The 8,160-nt window shown below is 39.5% G+C and overlaps 1 long non-coding RNA gene across 1 annotated transcript in view; it reads right to left on the minus strand.

The window, feature by feature from the left end:
* The window catches only part of LOC116702822 (uncharacterized), a 4,759-nt gene extending 851 nt beyond the window's left edge, over positions 1–3,908 (minus strand). Inside the window, exons 1-2 of the long non-coding RNA XR_004335259.1 lie at positions 3,735–3,908; positions 3,046–3,049 (exon numbers count right to left, since the gene is read on the minus strand). This is a non-coding gene — a long non-coding RNA (uncharacterized LOC116702822). The remainder of the gene's footprint in view (positions 1–3,045; positions 3,050–3,734) is intronic.
* Positions 3,909–8,160: the final 4,252 nt, after the last annotated feature.

The following is an 8,160-nucleotide window of genomic DNA, read 5'->3' on the forward strand; positions in this document are numbered from 1 at the left end:
CTAACGGTCCCTCAGGTCCAACTCAGCCGGTCTCGTCTCCATCCCAAGTCCAACCTCCGCAGCTTTGAGGACAGAGCTTCCTTCAAGGTAGTACCCAGAATCTGGAACTCCCTCCCCCAAGAGATCAACAACTCTGAATTCCTCACCATCTTCCAGTCCAGTCTCTTATCCGTAACCTCTGCTTATCCGCACCCCCATGCCCCCTCCCTTTTCATCTCTGCCTGAATCTTGTTTTGTGTTGTTTTGTGTGTTTTGTTTAGCCTTGTTTTGTTATATTGCAGGAGCTTTGCACCCTGGGATTTAGTCAGGAAGTTGAATGTGAGCAGGAAGCCTCATGGTTCGTGTTATCATCTCTCGATACTATCCGCTTCAATCTTCGACATTACATGCCTCTGTTAGCATTCTCGGTATGTGAAATAGAGGCTGACATACTGTTCGGATTGCTCTGTTGATTGTTGTCAGAAAGTATGATGTGCAATATGTATATTTTTGATGATGATTGATAGCTCATATTAGACTGACGGTATGCTTCAGTAAGCTAGTTTGCCACTATTATCTTGGGTTGTGCCACATGTAAGTATATTTTAGTATATTTAGATAAACCACATAGGTTTTTACTATGCACACTGTATAACAATACATTACGTATTTCCTTTATTTCATCTTACATACCTCCGTATTACAGTGTTGTGTAGTTATGTTGTTTTAACAATTATCATTATCAAGTAACTGGTTGTTGTGTTTCATCCCAGTTTCACCCTTTGTAAGTCAAATAAACTGAGTTAGGATGATCCCAGTCTCCAGTGCTTCATGGAGTAAGGTGTTTAGCTGCTGGTCAGATTGCACAGGGTAACGTGCGTGCAGGACATCATTTTAGAATAATAGAGGTGAGAAGATTATCTGGAAGCTAGCAGCGACATTTCCAGGTAATCACTGCACCTCTGATATTGTAATATTACTATGTAAAAAAAATACAAACAGGCGGTCATGCATTTTGTACCACTGATTCATGGTTATATATATAAAAATACCAGCCGTGTTTCCAGGTAAGAAGTCACAAGATTAAACAGATATATTTGTAAAGTATTACCTTGAAACAAAAGGGAAACCTTATTACACACACCTTATTACCCCAGTTTTAAATCTTATTACTGTGATGTATTACCCAGTTATTACTTTGATAATTGCAAGTTATTACCTATATATTACAGATCCAAGGCTGAACCTGTACCGCCTATATGAACGCTCCTGTGACTGAATCCAAAGAAATACAGGCAAGAGTCTGGCTTTTTCTGTGTGAGTAATGGTCACTATCTATCACAATGCCCTACAATCACGCCCCAGACAGCGGAGCAGTTAGAGACATGGACTACAGCAGGCAAAAGCTGTCATGGTCAAGTGTGGTTGCACTGGCCATGAGCCTGGCACTTATACACTAAAGAAGTTATGCAGGAAATGCCAGAAGATTCATCTTCATGTCCTGCACGCCATTGTTATGCCAAGTTTCAGGTGCTTACCTCACCTCCCCAATGGAGGAACCCTGCGTCACTCATAAGTGAGAGGGAGAGAAACATGTTTTTAGTGGTTGGGGAAACCCTATGGAGACACGGAAAGAGCATGCAAACTCCACACAGAAAGACCAGTGGGCCACCGTGCTATGGGCAGGGGGGTTTGCCTCTTGACACCCACTCACTCTTTGTTGCCGTAGCCACGCATCCACTCCGGGCTGCCTTGCTTCCGGTGCGCTCTCAGCTGTCTTTGCAAGTAACGTCCGCCGCTAAATTGTTTGTGCGGCTTATGTACCCCTCCTGAATTAGTTTGTGCATTATAGCGTGCAATTTCTCTGCAATGTCATTCTTTCATGGGTCCTCCACCTGCACTGGAGCTGGGTTAAACTTCACTGCTGTCTTTACTGAAGCTGCACGGAACAGCACTTCCTAAAAGTCGGCGTGTCGACACAGGCTTCCTGGCTGGTACTTTTGCTGTTTGGCAGCCTACTTGTTCTGTTCATGCTAGGAGCAACAAGCTGCCCTACCGATCCCACACTGCTGTTAACTTAGCCAGCTTTGTGCCACTCTTTGAACCGGCTTGCCTCCATGGCCAACGCGCCTTGGGCATTTAGCCATGTACCTTCTTTCCTGCACCTGTTGCCCTACAAGGTTTTTCCTTGTCTGCTGGTACAGAGGATAGGTCTGCACTTTTGGCCTGCCAGTGCTGTTTAATTGTATGAGTGATAAATTGTGATAATTATGTATTTCTTTCATTCAATGATATTTTTTGTTTTTCAGTATTTGTTTGATTATATAACGTTGATTTATTGTGGTTCAACTTAGTATTTTGTTTTCTTTTGTTTGTTTAATTCTGTTAAAGAATTTAGATTTTCTGTTACAACTTATAGTCTATTTTTTTAATTGATATTTGGTTTTGGTTTTCACCCAGCAGGCAGCAATACGTTGCGGAATGCTGCTCATATTTTCTTTTTTTTGAGTTTATTTTGCATTTATTGTTTTGTTTCTAATTGTTTCCCAAAAAAATCCCTTGTACCTGCAGTTGCTGAGTGCCAAAGGTGGTGGTGTTGGTGCCCCTTTTTTCTGAGTTATCACCGCTGTGTATTTGTGTGTGTGCATGTCCACTTGTGATTGGGGTGGACCCTTCCTTGGGGTGGACCCTTCCTAAGGCCTTAGCACTCACCTCCCCTCTTCCCTTAACCCCTGTGTGAATGCTCTTTCATTGTTTTTATACAAATGGTTAATTTTAATGATTGTGTAATAAAATATTTGTCTTTGTGTAAATAAAACCTGTGTGCTTTTCTACTGTCATGGTTTAGGTTTTTAGATTTAAAACAAATTCAATTCTCTGGGTGAAATTCAATGTCGGGCTCTTTATTTCTAAGGGTCGTTCAGAGTCCACCCCCCTCAATCTCGCCACACAACCACTGTTCTTCTCCACAGGACTGGATTGCTGCGGATCTTACACCGTAAAGGTCTTTTGGCGCCATGAGAAGCACTGGGGGTTAATCATCAAGTGTCTTACAACCAAATGCACACATCTGGATCTCATAAACGGCCTTAATGCTGATGCTTTCTTGCTGGTCCTCAGGCATTTCATCGCCCGCCAAGGTGCAGAATGAGAACTGAAAGAGACCTGCTGCCATGGCTCCTGAGCTACTTCAAGGTCTAGCTAAGCATCAGATCACGTTCAAGAGTAACCCACCTGGGGCCCTTCACTTATATGGGCTTATTGGAGTGGGAAATCCCATCCTTACACTTCTGTATGAGGTGGAAGGGTTAGATTAGGCCTCTTTGCCACAGTTATCATATGCTCCCACCACTGCCACAAGAAAATGGGGAAATAGACAGATGATGATCACTTTTGGTCACAATTCATCAGGAGCTACTTACCACATCTTCAGGTCCGTCAGAAATTGCAGCAGCCCATGCACAATCTGACAAATTGAGGAGTTAGCCTAAAGCTGTTAATGGATATCCACTATTTAGTCTTGCTAAAGCTTACAATGCCAATCACTCGCAAGTGTTGATGTCGCCTTGATTGGAATGCATGAAAGGTTGTCAGCCCATTTTCAGGACGTGGGGAAATGGGCTCCCTTATAGGGCTGAAGTTAGACCAGACTTACCAAGAAGCCTTTTTTGAACTTGGCCAAGCTTGGGATGTCTCGGATGAGCTCTTTAAGAAGCTGTAGAAAATAATATGCTGCATGTACGTACCTTCTACACCAGGGGTGTCAAACTCATTTTCACCAAGGGAACAATGGAAAAAGAGAATCACACCAAGGGCCAGAAATGTAGAGTTTATTGATGTGTTGTTGTTGTTTCTTACTGTGTGTCACTTTTTTTAACATTTTGATAGCTTTTTCCTCATTTTTTCTTTGTTTTTCTGACTTTTTGTTGCTTTCTTTGTTATCATTTTTTAATTTGTTGCTGTTTCGGACATTGTTGTACGCTTTTTGTTGCATTTTTCTTGACATGAAGCCCTACAAAAGCAACAACACAGCCTGAATATATAAACTCTTTGCTTCTTGGGGAATTTCTCAGAGTCTCAGAGTTGGCAAATCTGCCATATTCTGCTTAGAATGCCAGATAATTGCAGTTTATAAAACATTTTCCTGTGTTTTTTTGTGAATTTTTTGTGAACCCAAATTGATATGTGGGCCGGATCTAAATCTGCAATCGAGTCAAGCCAGCTTCCACCATGTGAGGATTGCCTATTGATGCATTCATGCTATCAGGCTGCAATCTGGAGAAGGTTTCTTTAAGCCCAGCCATCTGTACCAAGAGCCCCAATGACCAAGGGTGGGCCGCAGATGATAAGGGGCAGCTAGAAATCCAGTGGATGTGCAGTTTTGGCCTGAAGTGTGCAGCTCATGAGTAAAAGAACCTATGCTTAAGTTGACTAAAAAGAGGAATACAAAAATCATCTTTTGGAAATTGATCTTAATGTCTTCATTAAAAAAATGAGGAAAAATCCTTTGAGGACACCATTTCTTTGTGAATGTATCGTGAATAAATAAATGTTCTTCCTTACACTACAGGGGGCACAAGTATAGACACTCCTATGTTAAATTCCCATTGAGGCCAGCAGGTGTTTTTTATTAAAGGCCAGTTGTTTCATGGATCCAGGATACTATGCATTCTGATAAAGTTCCCTTGGCCTATGGGATTTGTATTTAGTTACTTCCGGATAGACAAATGGCTGTTGATTTAATTTGCGGAGATATGAATCGGCAAAGTTGTATATTTCTGTTTTCATTTTCTGCCGTGACTGTAACATTTAAAGATATATAAACACAGGGGTCAAACCTATGTGAAGTTTCTGCTGTGCTTATTTTATACCACCAACATATCACCGCCTGTTGGACTGACTACTAGTTTTGGTGTTCTTTAGTCTGTGCCCCAGCAGATAGATTAAGTCTCCAACCTAACGTAAAGTGTTTGAGGTCACTTAGAAATTTCCCCTGCACTCGATTATAGACAGATTATCTATTACAGCTCAGATCAGTTGCATTGTTTTTTTTAACCAGGGCAACAGTTTTCAGTTTACCTTATTGGTTTACATAATTGCAAAATGGTTCTCCAATGTTTTTCAAGTTAGTTTTTTAAAATTATATCAGATTAATAAACAGAATGTGCCTTTGGCGCATTGGATGAATGGTTGCTGATAATGGGCAAGGTAGATAGATAAGCTGGTATTTTGTGTTCTGTGTATTCTATGTATTTTAAATTAAAATGATGAGAGTATATCCAGTTGTCCCTTGTCCCCATTTGCTTAGCGCAGATAAATTGTATGTATGGGACACAGGGGTTTTTTACTCGGATGTTATTGTAAACAAACATTGGGTTTCAGTCTATGAGACAGCTATGTAGAGACGTAAAAAACATCTAACTTTCTAAATACCCATGTGTTCTTTAAACACAATGTGATTTTTTTTTTTGCATTGTCTCCGTGGTGCATCCTGACCAAATCTACAAGTGCGGTTTTTGTATCTGTAGCTCTGGGTGTGGCGTTAGATAAAACCTACTAATGAAGTTTTACGTCTGTGCGACTTCACCGGGAATCCATAAATTAATAAAGTACTAATTAATTAGTCCATTGAAGTAAAGGTTAGACATTTTTTTATTTGTTTAAACCTTCTACTAATCGTTCTTAAAAATGGTCACATATCAGGATTACAGTACGAGTGATGACACAGAGGCAAGAGACATCAGGGGCATTTCCCTATGATGCAGAACATCTTCCATTTCATTATCTCTAATTAAGAACCAGAGAGTGTCCAGGGAAACATTTAGTGACATTTTATCCACTATAATTTTGTTAGTGAGATGAAAAGATAAATGTCATGTCTGTGAGGATGTGGTTAGCCTAGCTTAGCAGAATGACTGGAAACAGGGGAGCACAGCTGGCCTGCCTTCGCCCAAAGTTCAAAAATATTTTCCCCAGCAACTCAACTCATTAATTATGTTGCTTGTTTGCTCAATCCAAAGAAGAACCAAAATCAATCAATCAATCAAAACCTTTATTTGTCCCCAAGGGGCGATTCATTTTGCTGCAGTAGCAAGAAATTGACACACGGTACATGACAACAAAGACGACATCATCACCAAAATGCAACATACAGTATGTCATTTGTGGAGTTACATGCTGGGACAGTTAGACTAAAACCAAAACCTGTGCTTCATGATGCAGCTGGAGAAGATATCTTGTGGAGTGAATGGATAAATATATTTTCTTCTAAAATGTTAGTTTTTACATTTCTGATAGTGTACTTATAGAAAAAACAATATCTTAAGAGTCCAGCTGTTTCACCTTGCTTCCAGTCTTTTTGTTAAGATAAGCTAACACATCCTGCCTCCAGCTCTGTACTGCCCACACACCTGATTTATATCAATGATCTCACTCTCGGAGCGGATACCTCTACAGTTACTCATCTCCATATTGTATGATAATATGTTAACCGTCATGTTGTCCTCAGATCAAATTTAACCCATTTTTAACGTTCTTTTTATCAGAAATACGTGATGTACGATGTACGTTGTATGTTGTCCATACAACATTCTTCACAGATAAAATTTATGATTACTTCCATTGAATTTTGGGTGTTTTATTCTATTTTATAACATTTCAATTAAAAAAAGAATAGTTTAAAAACAGTATCCTGAGTCAAACTTAAAAATGAGGTATAAGGTGATTTAATTTAGGTTTATTGACCATGAATTGAAAAGCGTTGAAAAAAGTGACAAAAACTACAAAAATGTCGGAAAAAAGGCCAAAAAACGTTTACAGTTTTGACCCGGAAGAACAACAAGTGGTTTAATGGTCGACAAGAAGACAACACAAGAGTTAAATACACTGTGCACTCACTTATGTCAATAAATGTATTCTATCAGGATCATACAAAGCCTGAAACTCTGATGTTCACAACCAATAATTGAATTAGTTCTCTCTACTTGCCATGAAGTTGACAAATGTGTCAGTTGTACAAATAAATAAAAACAGTAGTCATTAGTGTTACAGCAGAGAAATCAATGAAAACCAACTCCAACATCATATTATGTACATTAAGGTCTTCACTCGGTGCAATTGTGCTTTTACAGACACTGACTTCAAAATGTCCCGTTAGTTCTTTTTTCTTCATCTTTTTTCCTTTTCACCTAATCTGAATCCAGTCAAACAGACACACTGCCACACTTATTGCGGTTGTGCAACATTTGTGTCTTTGCACTCCTTGCCAGTGGAACACATTAGTCAAAGAACATCAGAAAACAACAATGCCTGCAGAGAAAAGGGACAGTCTGAGGATTTAGAAGGTGATTGGTTTACATTAAAGTGCAGAAATTCTCTAACAGCCCATCATTCTAAAGAGCTGACCAGCAGGTGTCAGTATGGAAATGAAATCAAAAGCAGTGAGTCAGAAGATGAATGGAAGGCAACACTACCACACCACTAAATGGTAACAATTTGCAGACGGTTGAATTGAAAGATTCTGGGATTTACTGGCATTTCTCGCTAACATCTACTCCCTTTTCTTGGATAAATAACTGCAGGAATGTTTGCATGTTCTATCAAACTGAAGATAAAAAAACAAAGCTAACTTCTCCAAGTGGTAAGGTATGTGGTGAGAGGATATGCCAAAATAAAACAGAAGCTCAAACATTAAATTCTAGTGAAAAGAGTATTTTTAAATCATAGAAAAACCTTTAACCATAGTTTACACTGAACGCTTTTGTACAACGCTGATCATCTTGATGTATATACTGTAGCCTAAATTGTAACCTAACACGAGTAAGTAGTTGGCAGCAAGGTGAGAAGTGGTCAGACTGAATGCAAGGCTTTTCAATGGAAAAGGCAACACAAAGTGAACTAAACTGGTTTCCGTGGGAGCTGAAAACATTTAAACTATAGTGAAACCCAGGCTGTATGAGCCCTCGGTATGAATGCACAAAAAAATTCTGAGCTGCTAATATTTGCACAGTTGATAGAATTGTTATTTGGAGCAAATAAACACGGACTGTAGAGTGGTCAAAGTCTTGAAAATAAAGCAAGAAAAACATTTGCTCTGTGTTGAATCTGATAGCATCCTTGAGCTGACAATGTTCTTAAAATTATAATTGAATTTGGCATGCTGGGCATGCTTCTGAAAAGGCT

The sequence above is a fragment of the Etheostoma spectabile genome, chromosome 15 (genome assembly GCF_008692095.1).
Source record: "Etheostoma spectabile isolate EspeVRDwgs_2016 chromosome 15, UIUC_Espe_1.0, whole genome shotgun sequence".
Classification (NCBI taxonomy): Eukaryota; Metazoa; Chordata; class Actinopteri; order Perciformes; family Percidae; genus Etheostoma; species Etheostoma spectabile.